The following is a 19353-nucleotide window of genomic DNA, read 5'->3' on the forward strand; positions in this document are numbered from 1 at the left end:
TTGGGGCTGTTCAGCCTGGAGAAGAGAAGGCTCTGGGGTTATCTTATTGTGACCTTAGAATACTTAACGGTGGCTTACAAGAAAGATGGAGAGAGACTTTTTACCAGGACCTGTCAGGAAAGACAAGGGGTAACTGTTTCTAATTGAAAGAGGGTACGTTTAGATTAGTTATAAGGATAACGATAATTTTTTATTATTAGGTTGGTGAGACACTGGAACAGGTTGCCCAGAAAAGCTGTGGATTCCCCATAGCTGGAAGTGTTCAAGGTCAGGCTGGATGGGGCTTTAAGAAATCTCATCTAGTGGAAGATATCCCTGCCTTTGGCAGGAGGATTGGAACTACATGATCTTTAAAGGTCCCTTTCAACCCAAACCATTCTATGATTCCACAATTGAAATCACTAACCTTAGCAAACAGCTGAATAAGAAGGGACACATAATAAACCACATCAAGTTACATGCAAGGGACTACATCAGGAGGTTGTTACTGAAAAGTGAAATACTTAAAGAGCAATTCCATTGTTGCTCACACAAACAGCTTTCGGCCCCTTGATGCTTCTACTCTGGACTCTAAATGAGGCAAGATTAATGAGGGGAAAAAATTGCATATGACCATGCAATTCAGAATCAGAATGCAGATGGAGAAGAGAGACACAGGAAGCATGTGCAGATGATTGTAAGTTCACTTCTAGATTTTGAGTGCTGAAAACTTCAACAGAAATATTTTTTTAATATAATTCTTAAAAAAAAAAAAGTAAATTCTTAAGATTCATTCTTTTTTTGCTTGAAGCTTAAAGAAAACAACCACCAAAACTTGACAGTACTCTGTACAACTGTAGCAGCAGAAGTCACTACCTCTAAGCTCCGCTACAGTGACACATCAGCATTTTCAGCACAGAAGTAGAAACTGTGGCTGCAGTTTTGGCTGCTGCAGCAGCATCTGTTATTGCCTTGGCAGTAGCACAACCTGGATTCTTCAGATGTTCATCAGTTTTTGACAGACTGGATATCCCTAAGAAGGGCAAATGAAAGGGGAATCCAAATTTTACCACAAAAGCTATATTACACACACACACAATAGCAGTGTGTAATTTTTTTCAGAGAAACACTTAAAAGCATCATTTAAAATGTCAAGAAATAGGTATCCTAAAATACAGGATATTTATTAATTCTTCTTTGCATTGCAAAGGATATACAGAAGATCTACCAGGACCTTCTATTCTACCTTTCACAACAAGGCAGTCAAGAAATGTAAAAATGGAAAATGCAGTCCCACAAAACAATATTTTCTCCATAAAATGCGTGTGGACTGGGGAACTCACTGCTACAATTCTTTGAAAACTTTTAAGGTCTTAGCAAGTTTCCAGGAAGCATATAGGAATAGTAAGAGGATCTAGAACTATAAATGTTAGTAAACAAAAAAAAATATTGAATATAAGTTAATAATTTTAAATCCATGTTAAAAAACAAAGAGTAAGACGTGATTAAGAAAATCTTATGGGGTGAGGGGCACTGATTATCCCTACACAGCATCTAAGTAGTTTCACGTCTTCAACCTCAACTACTTGTTCGAATTACTTCTATGAAAAGAACCCAAGAAGGGAAATCACTGTGGGTTATGGGTTTTGGGGTTTTTTTTTTTAGGCTATGCAAAATGCTCAGTGAGATCAGGTTCACCTGTCAATAGAATTCCCAAGTCTTCATCTGGTAACAATCAAAAAAACATCTGGAAACAAAAGATAGTTTCAGGCAACCTGCCTGTTTCAGTAGTTTCAGTAACTATTGCAAAAGAAGCTGGATTGACATCCAGAAGTGGCCACACTGCTGGAGAGGAATGATGGGTCTTTGAACAGCTATGAATTTTCACACCTGACATTTAAATTCTTTAGTAAGTCTGATACATCATCTATCAAAGATCAATAAGTACACACCAATATTTCTGTGTGCCATTATTTGTTATTGGGGGAAGTGAAAGTGGTAATAGAATGAGGTATGCAGCAAAAAATGAGAAATAAAAACAAATCTTAAAACACTTTCCCTCCACCCCTCCCTTCTTCCCAGGCTCAACTTCACTCCCAAATTCTCTACCTTCTCCTGCCAAGTGGCACAGGGGGACAAGACATGGGGGTTGCAGTCAGTTAATCACACGTTATCTTTGCTGCTCTTTCCTCCTCACACTCTTCCCCTGCTGCAGTGTGGGGTCCCACCCATGGGAGACAGTCCTCTGTGAACTTCTCCAACGTGAGTCCTTCTCACAGGCTGCAGTTCTTCATGAACTGCTCCAGTGTGAGTCCTTTCCACGGGGTGCAGTCCTTCAGGAACAGACTGCTCCAGCGTGGGTGGAACTGCCTGCCAAGAAAATGAAAGCACCTGACATCCATTTTCCTAGAAATAAGAAAAAAATCCTCCCCCATTTTAACGTTCTGCATCACTACAGTGCTGGTACTTCCACCTACTCATTAGAATTTTATTTTTTCCATGGTCTGTTCAGAAGATACGTCTTTGGACGTGCATGTCTGTAAGAGGCCATAACAAGACATTTTGTTTCATTTCACCTAAACCAAGTAAACTTACATGGGGGCAGTTATAATACAAGGTTAGAACAAATATTGGTTTCAAAATGCTTTGAGGATAAGAAAACATTGGAAGAAGTCTTCAAGAAATATTTTACACCTGAACAAACATGGCTACATTGCATGAAGATCTCTGTAAGAGCTTTTGGTACAGATATAGCAATTACAGAAATCTTCAGTGAAGAGTCTGGCCCATGAAAGGATTTACACAGTATTAGGGGCACATAATGAAAAATTAATACAAAGCAACAGCATAAACTTGTCAAGAGAGTATCAGAAAGGTAAGGTACAAAGGAAGATTTGGTTAACAATGAACATTACAGGCAACAAGAAGCAGTTCTATAGTTATACCAAAAAAAAATCAGAAAGTACAAGGATGTTTTAGCTCATTGACAGGAAAAGCAGCAGCTAGCTGAGAACACAGTTAAGTCTGAAGAAACCATTCATTTTATTTTTTGTGAAGAATCAAACAAAGATAAATTGTGACCACACATTTAATGAGACCAGCCTTAATAAGGAGACAGAGATGCAAGCTAGAATGTAGAAAGATCATATTATAAATTCTTTGAAAGGAAATAGATATGGTCAAGCCAGCATGGTCTAAGGAAATTCATCCTAGGAACTGACCAAAAGTGTCTCCTAAGCATTAGCAATTATCCTAGGAATTCAAAGGACAAGAGAGGTCCTAGAGGACTCTCTTGACAACCAGTCTCTCTCTGCATTTACTTTTTAAAAATAATAAATAAATAAATACATAAGACTATTTAAGGAATTACATTTGAACCTTCTTTACCATAATCCCTGGAACATTAAGCATTATGCTTCAATCACATAGAATGAAGTAACTAAAAACAAACAAACAAACAAAACAAAACAAACCACCACTCACAAAACGATCCATATAGTTTTGCCAATAGCTCGTCATATTAACTTCCTCTCTTAGCAGGCTAATTACCCTACTTCTCCCCTCTTACCTACTAGGCTACATATCACTGTTAATAAGGCTGCCCACATTATTCCACACAATATGCCTAAAGCAAGCTAAGGAAGGCAGTCATGAGATGGTAAGAGATCTCCACACAACCACCATCTTTTTCTTTCCACTTAGGGTACTAAAAGCCAAGTGACAGGTCTGACATTTCTCACCGATTCAACACATGGTGCTCTCTCTGACCACATGTGGAGAATTTTAGGATGTTGTCCCAGCTGGGAAAAACGTGAGGCACGCAAGACTGATTCATGCTCTGATGTCCACCAGTGAGCAGAAGGAGCAAACCCAACATTTCTCTCCAAGACCACTGCATGTCCCTCTAGGCCAAAGGTGTATTTTAATGAGGTTCACATCCAATACTGCCTGCTCTAGGAGGAGGCCTGGGCAGCTTTGCATTTAGCAGTCATGGATTGCTGTAAGAAATCAGGCAGATTGCAAGAATTGGTCTGATTGCACAGTACTACAAGGCAAGGTAGCTCATAGCTTTTTCCAACCCATTCACATTTTTCTTGTGAGCCTAACTTTGTTTTTAAAATCCTTTCATCTGAATTCAGTTCGTTCTTAACATTTTCATGTCATGACCTTTTTGTTAAGCCTGTGTCCTGTCAGTAACCATAACTGCAGAGGTGTTTGGGTATGACAGAGTAGGTTCAGAGAGCTCAAAGCTTAAGGCAGCTATGGCTGGAACACTCTGAAAATTAGAAGCCAGCCATTAACAGGTCTCTCGGCCCACTGCAAAAGCAATATTCCCTGGATTTACAAATTTGCCAAAGTCTCAAGGCATGCTTTTTCAAGAGAGAAAAATAGCCCTCTTCCTTTCTGACAATGTAATTATTCTCTTGCCAAACACCAAGAATTTTTAAAGAGCAAGCTATTTGTTAATGGTGGCAGAATTATTTTTTGGCAAATTCACAGCTAGACTTTCTGTTCAAGCTTTCATGATTAAAATGAACTAGGTAATGTATTTAAAACAGATTGTAGAAGGTTAGAAATGTATAGGCTCCAAGAAGACCAGCTTCAAAGCAAATTCACTGTTTTTGTTTTGCTGTTTTTTTAAAATGTAAATAGGATGCTTCCTTTGGTATTGCCTGAGGATGGTTTTCATCTTAAGGGAGAGGAGTACAAGAGGAGAACAGCAGTCTTACAGTCAGGCTCTGGGTCAGGTTTGAGAAGTGTCTCAGTACCTCCTGCTCTGCCTCTAGCAGCTGCCTGGTACCTCTCCCATTCACTGCTCTTAAAAGGTAGACAACAAAATGCTAATAAATAGCTTTCATTTTGGTTGGCTAATTAAAAACCAAAAGCTAAAAATTAGTTACTTAACAGATATTTGCTATTCGTCACCTTATATATGTTTTGCCTGGATTCACTTCCTTTTGTCAGATTAAATACATCCATTTTGGTCTACATATAGTTATACCACAGTCTTACAGAGAGGGCCTATTAACTCTGATTTCTTTGATCACAGCCCAGGACACCACTACCCTTGAACTTGCCACTTTTTCTATATCTGCACATAACTGCAATTTACCTAAGAAAGGATTTTTTTATGGGCAAATTCTATTTACATAGAATTTTCATTTTGACTGTTCATTTATCTTTTGTGATAATATAATTTAAAAGATGTATGGAGGATGAATACAATTATCCTTCTGGGCAGTTCTGAGGCATTTTATTTTTAAATAGAGTTTCCAAGTTTTTCAATTTGTGCCTGGTATTGAATGTTTTCTAAAAATTCTTCCACGTAATATGCATATATATTTCCTGTATTTGGGAAAAAAAAGAGACAAAAATTTAGACCAAAGTTTGCTGCGTCTGCATTCCCTGCTTTTCCCCAAATACTCACTAGCTCTCATCTTTTCTTTGTTACTTCTTTCCCTATCCCAGTAAGTTCCACTGCTGCTAATTCTCCTTTGTTTCTGCTTTTATGTCACTTATCAGTGGCTTATGTCAAGGCTTACGTGCTTTTAAAATGGAGCAGATTATAATGAGGTACAGATTATATGATTTAAAATATTTTTTCTTTGTTGCCATTGTAAAAAGCCACAGAAGTATATAGAAGATATATAGGAGCCATAGATGTACATAGAAGATGTATAAATCTAAGTCTTTCATACACCTAGATATGCACACACATTTTTCTTGGCATTTTGTATTCGAAAGTAATAAAGTTGGACAGAAAATATTTCACAGGTGACCTACTGCCAAGAAGAATTTGAATTATTTTTGGTCATTTTGAGTTATGAGGTCTCAAGACGAAAGAAAATAACATTAAGAATAAGCCATTAAGTCACTTAAGCAAACAGTCCTAAAGGAGTTTACTGCTAAAGTGAACCACATTTCACTGTTCCTCTACCTGCTTTAATGAATGATACATGAAGCACTTCAGATAGTACCATGGGGTTCAGGGTGATGAGCTGACAATGTGACTTCCCTTGGCTTCACTGGCAAGCCACCAAAAATAGTATTAAATCGTTGGGGGGCGGAACAAACCCACAATTTTTTCCAACTGCCTCATACACACATACATATTTTTATTTGAATGTCGTAAGGCTCTTTCCCCCCACTCTTCATAATGAAGAAAGTACTGCATCATGTTTGCTTTGTAATGAAGTTAAGATTTACCAAGATGGAATGCTATCCATGTATTTGTAAAAATACTTTACAAACATCCATATAGTGAAATCCTCATGCAATGGATATGACTCGGTGAAGACAGTACAGAAAGTAAAAAGTAGGGATAAAAAGAAAATAATCTAAGCTTATACTCTCATACTGACCAGTTTGGTTTTGTTGCATACACTCCAGCTCCACCTTTTAAATGATATCAAGAAGTCATAAAGGAAAGGGAGAAAGGAAGATTATTTTATACTTTTTTTTAACCTAAGACCTTATTTGGAAAACTAAGCCAGGATACAGAGGAACAAGGCAATCACAGAATTACAGCACATAAAAATCACATGCCCAGCTCCAAGACCAGAAAACATAGTGCTAATATTTCCTATATAGCAAAAGATGCAAAAGATGAACATACCAACTTGTAGACTTGGCCTGACAACAGCCAGTGAGCTAAATTGTTAAGAGTTGAAGACGGAGAAAAGGGGGTGGGGGGTGGGGGGGGAGGTGTGTGTGTGCTTGGATTCAGAATCCAAAAAACACTGCTTCTGTTTCCACCTCAGTTGTCATTAAGCTACCTCGAATAATAGCCAAATTGTTACAATATTTGCCAAGGAACCAAAGCTCTGATGCCTGTGCTCATTACTTGAAAGCTTGCACTGTCAGCCCTTGTGTTACTAAGCACACCCTATACAACAAAGTACTCTTACTGTAAGAAAGCAGCCATATCCATCCTTCTGCTAACATTTTGCCATCATCCAACCAACTCAGCAGAAATTCATGCACTCGGAAAGAAGCCATGCAGGAGGAAAGCAGACGCTAGCTTAAAAGACTATGACACTCAGCTACATGCGAAATGGTTTAGGATCCCAGTTCACGCTTCCTTACGTTGTTTGTTTTACATTAGATGATCCCTGGACCAGAAAAATCCCCTCCACCAAACCAGACATGGTCTGGAGAGCAGATTAATCTATGGATGATAGAGAGTAAAATGAAATAAAATGGGCATTTCCTACAACTCATGTTATTTTTTTTTTCCTTATCTCCACAAATAGGATTCATAGAAAAGGTTTTTTCTTCAGAGGCTGATGTACAGAACCTTAACTAATCTATCAACACCAAAACCCATAAAAGCTTCAGACTAAAATATTTCTACACAACATGTATCCCACACCATTTTCACTTCACTGTGGACGTAGGTTCCCACTTCATTTAGCATTAATTTGCTTATGGAGCTCTGTTGCAGGTGAATTATTAAGAGAAGTCATCATTATGGGATTAACTCAAGGGGTTTTATAATTATCAAATGGTGATCAAATGGTAATTAATTGATGATTGAATGAAAATCAAATGGCAATCAAATGGTGATTAAGCAATAATTGAATGTTGGTTAGTGATTTAGACAGCAGTCACTCTACTACTTACTATACTTGTAATAATTAAGCTATAGGTGGATATATATGAATGTGACTAGCATACAATATACTTTCAGGCCTAATGTAAAATATCCCTTACCTCCTTATAGATGTCAGATGCCGGGTCAGGGGTGTCTCAGCCTCGAGGAGCAACCTTGAGAGGCATCCCTGATGAGGGGGGGAGATCGCCGCCATGCGGCCTCCTGCCCTACGGGAGAGCTCAGTGGGCTCAGGGGGGCAACGATTTTTTTATAGCATAAAGTGGGTTACTCGTAGTCAACCTCCCCCTTTGGTGTATGTGCAGTGTAGTGGTTTTAGTTTTGTCTAGTCCCAGCTCAGGCCGGCACTGTTAGCTCCTGGTAGGAGATGGCCTCGGCTCCTGAGCGCCTGAGAAGGCATGGCCTAGCACAGCCCTCGCAGGTCACAGAGCAGGGCTGGTTTCAGTCAGGCCTCACGGTGCTCACTCGCCCAGCGCGGGGGCACCCGTCACAAGCTCCCAGACACCAGCAAATAAATAAATAAAAATAAATTTGAGAGGTGAAAGGTAAACCATTACCTATCACCTGCATACACGTAATTGTATGGAATGGCCCAAATGGAGGTAAGCAAGCAGATAGAGTCTGTGAAATACTTTTTACAAAGGTGCAGAAAAAAAGCAGCGTTCAGATCATACTAGATTTATAATATCAGCTTCTTTTCAGCTTCCAAATATACTGAGTTTTATCACGATATGTGAAAAATTAAAAAAGAGGAGGGTATGCAAAGTTAATAAATAGGATAACGAAATGGAAATTCCCTAAAATACCAATAAGCTACCTGCCAAGAAACTGTCATAGGCTAATAAGATGATCTGTTTTAGCAACACATGAATTTAAGCATTAAGTATGAAGGCTTGTTTCCTTTTTGAAATGAGAAGAAAACATTTCATAGATTATGACCACATGGGTCATCAGAAGACAGGTTATTGATAATTCTGACCCTGGATGAAGCACAGGCAGTTTCAAGGCAGCAAGTGTGACATGCCTCCTCCTCTTGAACGGGCACAGCACAACAGACAAGGTTTCTTGATTCACACATTTTATTTCCAAGTATTTTTTTTTCTGTTCAGTTACAGAGTTCATAAGAACAACTTCAAATGTGGAAGTGATTAACTTCACCAAATAAAGTGAACAACTGTAGCAACCTCAAGAAATTAACTATTTTTTTTTTATCATTAAATAACGAACAGAACTGTTACTAGAACTGTTGGAAAAGCCCTCTTAAAATATGAGGGGTAGGTTGAAAAAAATTCTCAATGGAATGGGACAACTTCTTCCCAAAATAATTTACAACATATTTCTCAAGTATTCAGATAGAACTTAAGAACTGAAAAAAAAAAAAAAAAATCAGTCACAAGCTGAAAAATGAGGGGTTTCACTTGTCATTAATTAAAAAATATATAAAGTGTATAAAAGCTTTCATGGAGGTACAATACCAGTCGCTAATCACTCTATCTTGTAATGGGGCAGGAAACAGGAAGAATGAGCAGCAAGATGCTGCCCTCAACAGCATCTTTAAATATTACCATATTAGCTTTCTTGCAGTTTTCTGAAGGCTTACCTGTGTTCCAAGAGGTTAGATCTGTCAATATCAGTGACAGTGAATGCTCTTCAGCCAATTGTTTTCAATGTTACCCAGTCCCGCAAGTCTAAAAGGTCTTTACTGGGAGTATATGCCTAACATCCTTTCCATTTACTATTGGAATAGAACGTATTTCTCCAACATTTAATCTAAATGTATCAGATGTTTTCCAGTCACAGGACATTACTTATTAAATATTTTTTCTCCTTCGAATATTTCCGGTATTTTTATCTCTTTAATGCAGACCACTATTAAGGATTATTAGTTTGTTTGGTTTTTTTTTAAATATACTGCAAAAATCCTTCCAGTTGCTCTTAGCATTAATACAGATAGATGTTTCACTGATATGTACAGGTTCCCCAAATATTGTCTCAGCTCCCCAAAACATCTCAGTATGATGACTTCTAATTTATGCAAATTGGCATAAATGTTTGACACTTCATGATTAAACAGTAAACACTTTATTCCATGGCTGTTCTTGAGGAAGATGCTATTATCCAACACATAAGAAGATGCTGAATGCTAGCTACTTCATCAAAGCCATGGAATACCTGAGAAGCCACTGTAATCCAGAGTGGCATTTAAGGTGGTAAGCAAAGCTTAGGAAAGTGCAAGCCTCTTCATTCCAGAATCTGGTATAGTATCAAGAACACCACAAAAGCAATACTGACAAAAATAAAATTACAGTAACCTTTGGAAGGTGGGACTTAAGTTTGAATGGAAGCAATCTTTTGTAATTTTCATCCCCAAAAGTAACGCAGATTTCACATACGTTCTCTTAACTGAGAAAGTAAGAACAGATATGAAGTCCTTTAATTGTCAGCGTCCTAAAGCTCTGACTTTTTTTTATTTTAGTTTGTCTGGCTTTGTTAAGCACCAACCAGATGATGACAAATGCTCATCATGATAAACATCAGAATTTGAAGTTTGGTCTTTTTCCACATTGCTACAAAGTCAGAGACTCTTTTGCAACAGCAGAGTTCAAGTCCCCATCCCTCAGACTACTATTTTTGTGGGCAAACAAAGTTCAAGCCCTTTCTGTGCCTTATTCAGAACAAGGTCTGGAGACATTAACAGCACCACTGTTCAATGGAACCAGTGCCTCTGGCCTGATGCATATTTAATTTCTACAGATTAAGAATGGACCACTGCAATGATCTAATTACCTTTATAACACAGTCCATAATGGTTTCCAGATTCCAGCCTTGTTTCAATTAATACATATTTTAGAAAATACCAACCTTAAAAATACAGTCAGCAATGCTGCAGAATCTACTGCAATCCGTGGTAAATCACACTCATTGTAAAGCCTCCGTTCCCCTGGTCTGAATCTGCTAGTCTATAGCTTCCAGCCACTAGATCTTATCCTTTTTAGCCAGATGAAAGAGCCCATTATGAAGGTTTTTGTTTCTTGCATTTGTACTGGTAGACCCTGATCAAGGGATTCCTTAACCTCATTTGTGAGGCAGTGCAAAGATGAAGCTTGTTAGATCTTTCACAACACAACACATTTTCTACTCTTGTAATTAATGCCATGGCTTTCTCTGAACTTTCTCTAATTTATCTGCATTAATTAATGAACTGTAGACCTCAAACTGGACACAGTATTCAAGTAACAAATGCACTTGTGCCAAATTCAGAAAGATATGTCTACTCAATACATCTCTATTTATTCCTCCAAAGTTCATAAAAGTTATTTGAGACACAAAATTGAACAGGAAACTCATAGTGATCCGATGATCAACAAACTCTTACAGTCAAACTTAATAATCAATGTTTCCTGTTACCTGAAGTCATTAAAGCTGCTATTCACACAGGATAAATTGCAACTCAGGCTGTTACAGTTATCACTTCACAAAAATACATTTTTTTCAATAAATATGGACAGCATTTTATTTTTCCTGTACAGTTCATTGCACTGAAACACATTCAGCTTTGTGCCAGCTTTGGCTGGGTAACTGGCAAGGAACGATATCACTGCTGTGTCCTCTTCCTCACTTAACAATGCTTCAAGCTTTCAATCCTCAGCAAACCATCGGTAGCTATTACATGTTTTTTTAGGACACTGATAAGAAGCTAAGTGCCACAGGGTTGAGAAAGGATGCCATTAAGAGTCCAAGAGGAATGCATCCCCTTTCAGTGACGAGTCTCATTTTACACTGACATTTTTGCACCTATGAATTAGCTACTCTTTAATACATGTAAAACACGTGAAGCGTTGCGGGTTGATTACACAACTTTCATTTCTGAATCAAAGTATCATGGACTACTACTAAGTCTAATCTTCACAGAAATCAGAGGGTATTACATTAACACTTTTAGCTTTATCAACCGCTACTTCTAATTTCAAAAACCCATCATGCTAGCTAGGCACGGTCTCGTTTTCCTATAACTCATGTTGATTGGCACTAATTATACAACACTTCTTTAATTCGTTATTAATTAGGTCTCTTATTATTTTGCCCAGAAGTGATGTCAAGCTGACAGACATGTAATTATCCAGGTCATGCCTTTTACCCTCTTTGAATGTTGGCACGTTAGCCATTTTTGTGCTCTTTCTCCAATATTTCAAAGCTTATCAAAAATCAACATTAATGATCCAGGAAGCTCATTGGACAGCCCTGTTGAAACTAATTATCTGGGCATGCCAATTTAAAAATGTCTAAATTTAGCAGCTACTAAAGAGCAATGCCCTGAGTACCTATTACCGGAAATTATTTCATTGACTTCCTATTATACAATTACATAATATAACAGATACATCTTTTAATTTTCCTGTCTTTTTACATCACTTAACAATTTCACCACATCCCTCTCACATTAGACCAATACATCTGTTAAGACTCTTTCTGATTCTGAAGTAATTCAGTGCTGCTTATCAGCCTTAGTTATGCTACCAGTCTTGTTTCTATTTTCTTCATTTTCCTTCATCCTTCTACAATATACGTATTACTTAATTTTATAGCTCTACTAGCTGTCCTCTGAACATGGGGATAATTTTTTGATCCATGTGGCCTCCTTTAGTCCTGGCTCTAAACCAACAAGTAAAATTTCCATACAGCACGCCCAACTTTTTTGGAGTTTTTTTAACTTTTTTTTTTTTAACCTGACTAAATACTCCCAGAAGAATCAGCTCATCATTATTTTCTGGCTTTTACAAATATCTGTGATTTGGCCTTTAAAACAATCAATCTACCTCTTCCCTACCATTCAGGATTTTGTAGACTTCTATCATAACCCTAAGAGAGTCCCGGAGTACTCAACCTGTCCTTCCTTCTACAGAAATCTTTATCTTGTTTGCCCTTCTCTAAGCTTTTTTCCATTCAAATATACCTTTTTTTTTTTCTTTCTTTTTTTTTTTTTTTTTTTAAATAGGAGGACCAGAACTGTATGGAAAATACAAGGTGTGGGTAAAAAATTAGTTTAGGCAGCAGCATAACTGCTTTCTGTTTCATGCGGTTCTTTTCACAATAATTCCTAATATAGACTTGATTTTGTGATCACTACTGACCTTTGAACTGATTTTTTTAAGAAATAGAAATATGATAACCCTAGAATCTCACTCCTGTCTGATTCAGCTCAGATAATAGTTGATAATACTCAGATTCATAATTTTATGTGTGCAACTAAGCTCACATGCAACACTTTACATTTATCTACACCACATTTCAGTCGCTTGGGAGGGTGGGGGGGATTGCCCAGTGAGTCTAAAAGCTCCTTTGGTAATTCTTCAGAATAACTTTCTCTTTACTATCTCAAATAAACTGATAAAGAAGATTTGCCATTTCACTTTCCAGCCCCTTTTCCAGGCCTACTATGAATAAGTTGAACAGTGTTTTACGGGCACAGCTTTATTATACGCAAACAAATCACAATAATTTCTTGCTATGCTACCAGTAGTTGTTGCTGTGATTCAGGAACCAGGCCTGCACGGCTCCTTCTCAGGCACAGGACCGAAACCTTCCAAAACTCCGAAGCCCTGACCCCAAACCACTGCAAGATCCAGCTGTACCTTAGTCCCATTCTTTCTCCTGACCCTACACTTTGCCTTTGCTTTGGTTACAGGAAGGTCATCGAGGAGCATAAGCCAAGCAAAATAAGCCCAAGCGTGTGTTCTGGCCTGACGTCCAGCATTCAGAACTGGAGACCACAACTGTGGACTACATTGCAACGTACACGTGTACAGATAACGTCAGTAATCTTTCTGCCAAGGGCTGCTAGGAATAAAAACAGCCAGCTCAAATACCTCACTGTTCCTTCCCAAAAAACCAAGCAACCCATCCTCCTCAAGTATAAACAGAGACAGCTTGAACTCCCATCCAGAAATCTAGGAAACTCAGTTACCGGATCTGAAAATATCACATTTCGCCACATCCAATTCATAGGCGCTGAGTCCAAGTATTTTAAACCTCCAGAAACATACCTGTGCAGAAGGAACAAGAATCAAAATAAACTCAAGAAAGTTTATAAATCAAGTAATAAACCAACAATATTCGGTAAGAATCTTCTCCCACGTGTAGACAGGCAATAGCCTCGTTCCTGATCCTCGTGGTTATTAGTGACTAGTAGACAGTACATTCAAACTTTAGCCCCTGTATCCCCCCTCTGCAAGTCACTCAGCTTAATTTTCAGAGTTGGCACAAACTGAACTTGGAGCAGGTCCAGTTCTTACTCGAGGTGTGCTGCTGCTGAGAGTGCCCTGCTGGTGGCCACAGCTGATGGGATTTACAGCTCTGGAGCTGATCAAGAGGAACTGCTACAATCCCCCTGCTGACTTCAGCCCTTACAACGCTTCATTTCAGATCTGTCCATGCCCTCTCCCCTCACAGAGGGACCTGGGTGGTTGGGGACAGCAGTGGAATCCTTGCCACATGGAATATGTTTATGGAAGAAAACTTTTTCCTTCTGACAATCTTTCATTTTCAGTGTCCAACCTCCCTTACAGTCAGGCACGCCAGGTTACAATTAGGTCAGGCAGATACCACTCTTCAATCACACTGCCGCATCCTTAGCACCTACCTGATATGCTTTCCGTATTTACTCATATGCTGCCAAAGAAATTATTTTTCTGTACAGTCTCACTACCCATGTGAAGCACTCAAGAAAACCAACCAACCAAACAAACAAAAACTTCACAGTTGTTTACCAAAAGACACTAAGTCCCTGTCCTTACTGTTTCAAGTCAGAGTTCAAGACATAATTTGATTAGGTTAAGATGTAGGACTGTTAACATGAAATCTGCAGTACACATCAGTCACATAAGAATTCTCCGATACAACATTACCTTCTTCCCTACAGATAATGAACAGATGCTTAGGGTTAATAATCTTTTTGTATCACCATTTGAGGTTTTCTGCTTCAGTTGCTGTTCCACCAATTTTAGAAATCCATTTTTTAGTATCTAAAACACATTTCAGATTTCCTTTCAGCAGCTGATGCCCAAGAACCAGGTTTTACATTTTGTAAAGCAGAAAAGGTTCCAAAGAGCACTTCACAGTCCAAAGATTAAGATACTTCCCTAAGTCTAATTAGGAACTAAATCATAGGTCTGCTACCAATTGCAGACTATTTAGAGAAGAAGGAGAAGATGCATCTTGTGCTCTTTTCTCCTTCCCTTCATCAACAATTCCTTCCTGGAAACAACCAACCACCTTGCTCCTCCAAGTTTTCTTGAAACTGACTCTTTCTTGCAACAAATAGAAGTTTAGTAGAGGAATGCATATGGCCAGAAAAACCTTTAATTAATTTTTTTTTTTGTTCCTAACTACATCTTTTGGAAAAAAATTTAAAAATCATTCCGTCCCAAGTATATACACTACAGCAGGCTTCTATGCTAATTTCCCACTCTTCCTTATATCTCCCATAGAGAAAACAAATTTAAATCTTAGAAAGTTATTTGTGCCAGTGGAAGTCAATGATTTCAATATTTAGACAAAGTTAACACAACCAGAAATGACCTGCTGTTAAGACAAATCATAAGTGAAGACTAAGAGTTTATGCAATATTTTACCAGGTTGCTATAAAGTCTCTTAGATCTTTCTCCTACGTTTGTAATTAGTCCAAAATAAAGAGATGTCATTTTAATCATTCATGACTGTAGTGAAAGCAGTCTAGATTTCGTGATCCACACAACATTAAGAGAAAATCTAGTCAAATGCCTGCCTACTTAGATCACTTTAATTTATGCCTTAGACCAAGTGACAGAGTTTCAGAAAGAACAGGCTTCTGAGTCAGGCACCCTTTTATGGAAGCAGGGGATAAGCATCAGCGGCTGTTCCAAAGAGACAGTTTTAAGATAACCATTGCTTTGTCAAAGACCTAGTCCTTAATAAAGGGATTGGGGGGGAGGGGAGCAACAGAAACATGGAAGAGGACAAGAACGAAAACAGGAAGAAAGTTAAAAAAATGTAAAGGAGAAAATACATCCAAAACCAAACATTAAAAAAGGTGGGGAAATACCTACGAAGCTCCAGCTAGTTTTACAAAATCCATGATGTTTAAGTATATTTTCATTTCACGACTGGATTCACACTGCTTAGGGACAAGAACTTTTTGCTTGAATTCTAGCACTCACTGAAATGACATCTCCACTAGAAAGTGCTGTTGATAGCATTTGTCCTGGCATACAGTTGCCAGTACGTCAACAAAAACGTGTGCACAGCAGGCTGACGGGGAGGACTTCCTAAAGCAGGATGTTGCATCAGCAGAAGACGTATGGATAAGTGCAGCTATGCATATTCTCACAGCATTTGTATCACACTAAGGGAAACTAACAGCCCCTTTAAAAAAAGAGAGGCGCTTTACAGCAATGTTCCCAGTGCTCCATCACATCATCGCCATATTGCACAGATAACACTCCTGGTTCCTCTGGTGCACTTCCATAATCTGTTCTTCCACATGGCAATTTTTGCTTTGTTAGCTCAATTTTTGACACCTGAATGCTGAGGGTTTTGGATGGTGAAATGAGCATCAAGTGATTGGATGGCAATGCAAACCTGGAATAGTCAATAATGACTGCATAACTTCCAGGTGCAGAAAACTAAGTACCAGTAACTGTCAGTTAAATTCACTGTATCTCAAAGACTCCATGAACCGCTTTGCGCATGGAAAAATGGATAATCATCATGTTCCACTCACAACGCCCTGCTGCAATCAGTCAGTAGAAAATGATTTGGGATCTGGAAAGCCTGGAGTGAAAGCTCTCACTATGTGGGCATGCGAGGTCTTCAACACACGTCTTGTTGCACAGGCTACTGACACTGGGCAATGCCTGACAAAAATACAAGCCTGTGAAAGGATGATCATCCACATCAGAGTGACATTTACAGCAATGATACATATCATGTTTCTAATTCTACTTTTTTTGCTCTACTGTATTGCCTCTCATTATGAAAACTGAAACTGCTCTTCTTTCCTAATTACACAAGTCCTGATGGACATCTGGAGAGGGAGACACATGATAATTTGCACCATGAACTTTATGACAAGGTGAATGCAGGGTCATTTTTCCCAGATCAATCTATTCCATTGGCAAGACTGTATTGTCAGAGATGCTCCTCGAGGATCCCTGGCTTTAAATTTAGATGACATACTCTGAGACCACCACAAAAAGATTGAATTGCCTCTCAGAACAATGAAGACCAATATCAGGGAACACACCAAAGAATGCCAACAATATGGATATTACAGACCCAAACATATCTATAGCTATTACAGTATGTTGTATTTTATCTGATACTTGCAATAGCATTAAATAAAAAGTGCAAGTATTACTGGCAGGTCAGAGAGTAAAAAGTATGGAGATACTATTTGCTGATTTGGAGAAGCCTGTTACAAGTGCAGCTTCCAGAGCACAATCAGATGCCATACGACTGAAAGAAGTTTTAAAAAAGGTGCACTTGCATATTATGCCGTAGTCATAGTAGTGCTTTGTGCTCTTGTGAACAAACAGGATTTGCCTGGTAAATTCATTTTACTTACTTTTTAATTAGAGGACAGAGAGCTACCAAGTAATATGGAGAAAAGGATAGATGGTCCTTATTTGTTTCGGAAGTTTAAATACGTAGTGATTTTCACCAAGAAAGGCTTAATACAGGTGGCAGGAAAGGGAAAAGAGGCTATCTGGTTTTAGTAGATAAAGGCAAGATACAGTTGTTAAGACAAGCTACACATCAATGTAGAATAGTTCATATTTCCATAGGGACAGAAAATAAACTATGTTTGTACTCTGGTAATGAGAGTAAGACACTATAGTTCCAGCCTGGGATGAACGATCTACGAAGAACAAAACAGGGACTGACAGAATTTAAGTCTGAGACTTTTATTCCATATTGCTTTCTAGTCTGAACTTGTTGCCTGAGAACTGTAACGCTGATTTGGTACTTATGTGTTTTAGTCTATCCTCGCTTTGATACTAGTGTGTTTTAGTCTGTCCTCATAGATCCATTTTCACATATATCTGCTTGTGACCACCACAGTAAAAGTTTCTGCTTTCCCTCACTACTTCTTCCTGCAAATCAAGGTTGGCCTTTCCACAGGTATGTGGATGGTGTGGCTCAAAGTGCAAGGCTTCATATAAACTCCATTCCCAACTAGATATATAAACTTAGCACACAGAGAACAATAAGGAGCAAAGTCTGAAGTTTTTCCTACGGAGATCACCAGAGCTAAGTAGAGACCTTCTTTGTTTCACTGGTGTCAACAGCTTCACATATCAAAAGTACTTTAGGGAGAATACCCAAGAAGAGCATTCCATAGTTGAGACCAGTGGAATGGGATTTGTCTGGGTCCTCAGCAGATGCCGTGCCAATTTAAACATTGTGAATTTATTATGAGCAGCAGCGATCCAAGCAGATATATTATTCATAAGGAAATCAAAGGCCCAAGTAAGAGGACCACATACAATTACTTGTTTCAGGTCTCTTCGCAGAGACAATTGCACCATGACTGAACTGTGCCAGCCAAGATGCTCTACAAACTGGTAGATAGCCAGACTAAAAAGCAACCAGATTTGTGCTTAAAGACAGACACTACAAGTTCAAGTAATTATATTTAGAGCATGAGATGGACTTACCAGAAGACCATTTATAACATCATATTTATGCTCAGCTGACAGGTCATTTGCATAAGGTCAGATAGGCTGAATGCAAGTTACTGGGCCTTATGAAAGGATCCTTTGCCATCTTTGTACATGCTCAGGTGCTACTTGAGATGCAACGTACATCAAGTCTTCTTGAACTTGGCCACTGGACTAACATTACAAAACTACAACCATCATACCAGCCATCTAGCCTCAGTCAGACCCTGGGCTTATAGAGAAGTCAGTGCTCAGTAACCTACATGGAATTTACAGTGCATAACTCTTAATATTACTTCCTAAATGTAGGTCATTAGAAAGAATGAATTGAAGGTGAGTCAGATGATCACTGAAACCAGCAGCAATGGAAAGGAGAATAAGAGAGAGAAGGAGGGAGAAAGGGAAGAAACAGAAAGGGAGGTTAAGTCCTTACAGGCAGAATGAATGAAAAAAAAGGAGAGGTGTACATGCATGTAATTGCAGTATAGCCTCTAAACACACAACTCCTACAGACAGAATAGTTCAGACCTTGCTTTAAGCTTGACTGTGTTGGTTCAACTTCATCTATAAATTGATGCAAGTTAAGCAGCTGTAAGCCCACATAATTTGGTTCAACTTGATACCACTACATCAATTTAACTAAAGTGATATAAACAGCAGGTTTAGAATCATGCCCCATTAAACTTTGGCCTAGCAGTAATTACTACCTGGGACCATGTTCTATCACCAGCATTTAAAAAAAAAAACCACAAAAAAGTCACTTACTGACAACAGATTAAAATGCTTTCTGAGGCAAAGACCAAAGCTCAGACCCTCCTTCCCCAGACACAGGCCCTGTTTGAGAGTCATGCTTATATGACGGAATGCTATGTAAGTGAAATCAAGCATGAAGGTAGATGATGTCCTACAACCAGCCTCACACAGCCTAGGTGGTGTTACACATAGGTGGATGCTCTCATTGTCAGATTATCTGTACTAAAGGAGCAGAAACTACTACCTGTAATGGAGCAATCCCTACTTCGAGTCCGACAAGACCCAGTTCTAAGGAGGTTTTCAAGGGTGTGA

The sequence above is a fragment of the Nipponia nippon genome, unplaced genomic scaffold (assembly GCF_047370975.1).
Source record: "Nipponia nippon isolate SJK-2023a ecotype South Korea unplaced genomic scaffold, ASM4737097v1 scaffold_1, whole genome shotgun sequence".
NCBI classification, from domain to species: domain Eukaryota; kingdom Metazoa; phylum Chordata; class Aves; order Pelecaniformes; family Threskiornithidae; genus Nipponia; species Nipponia nippon.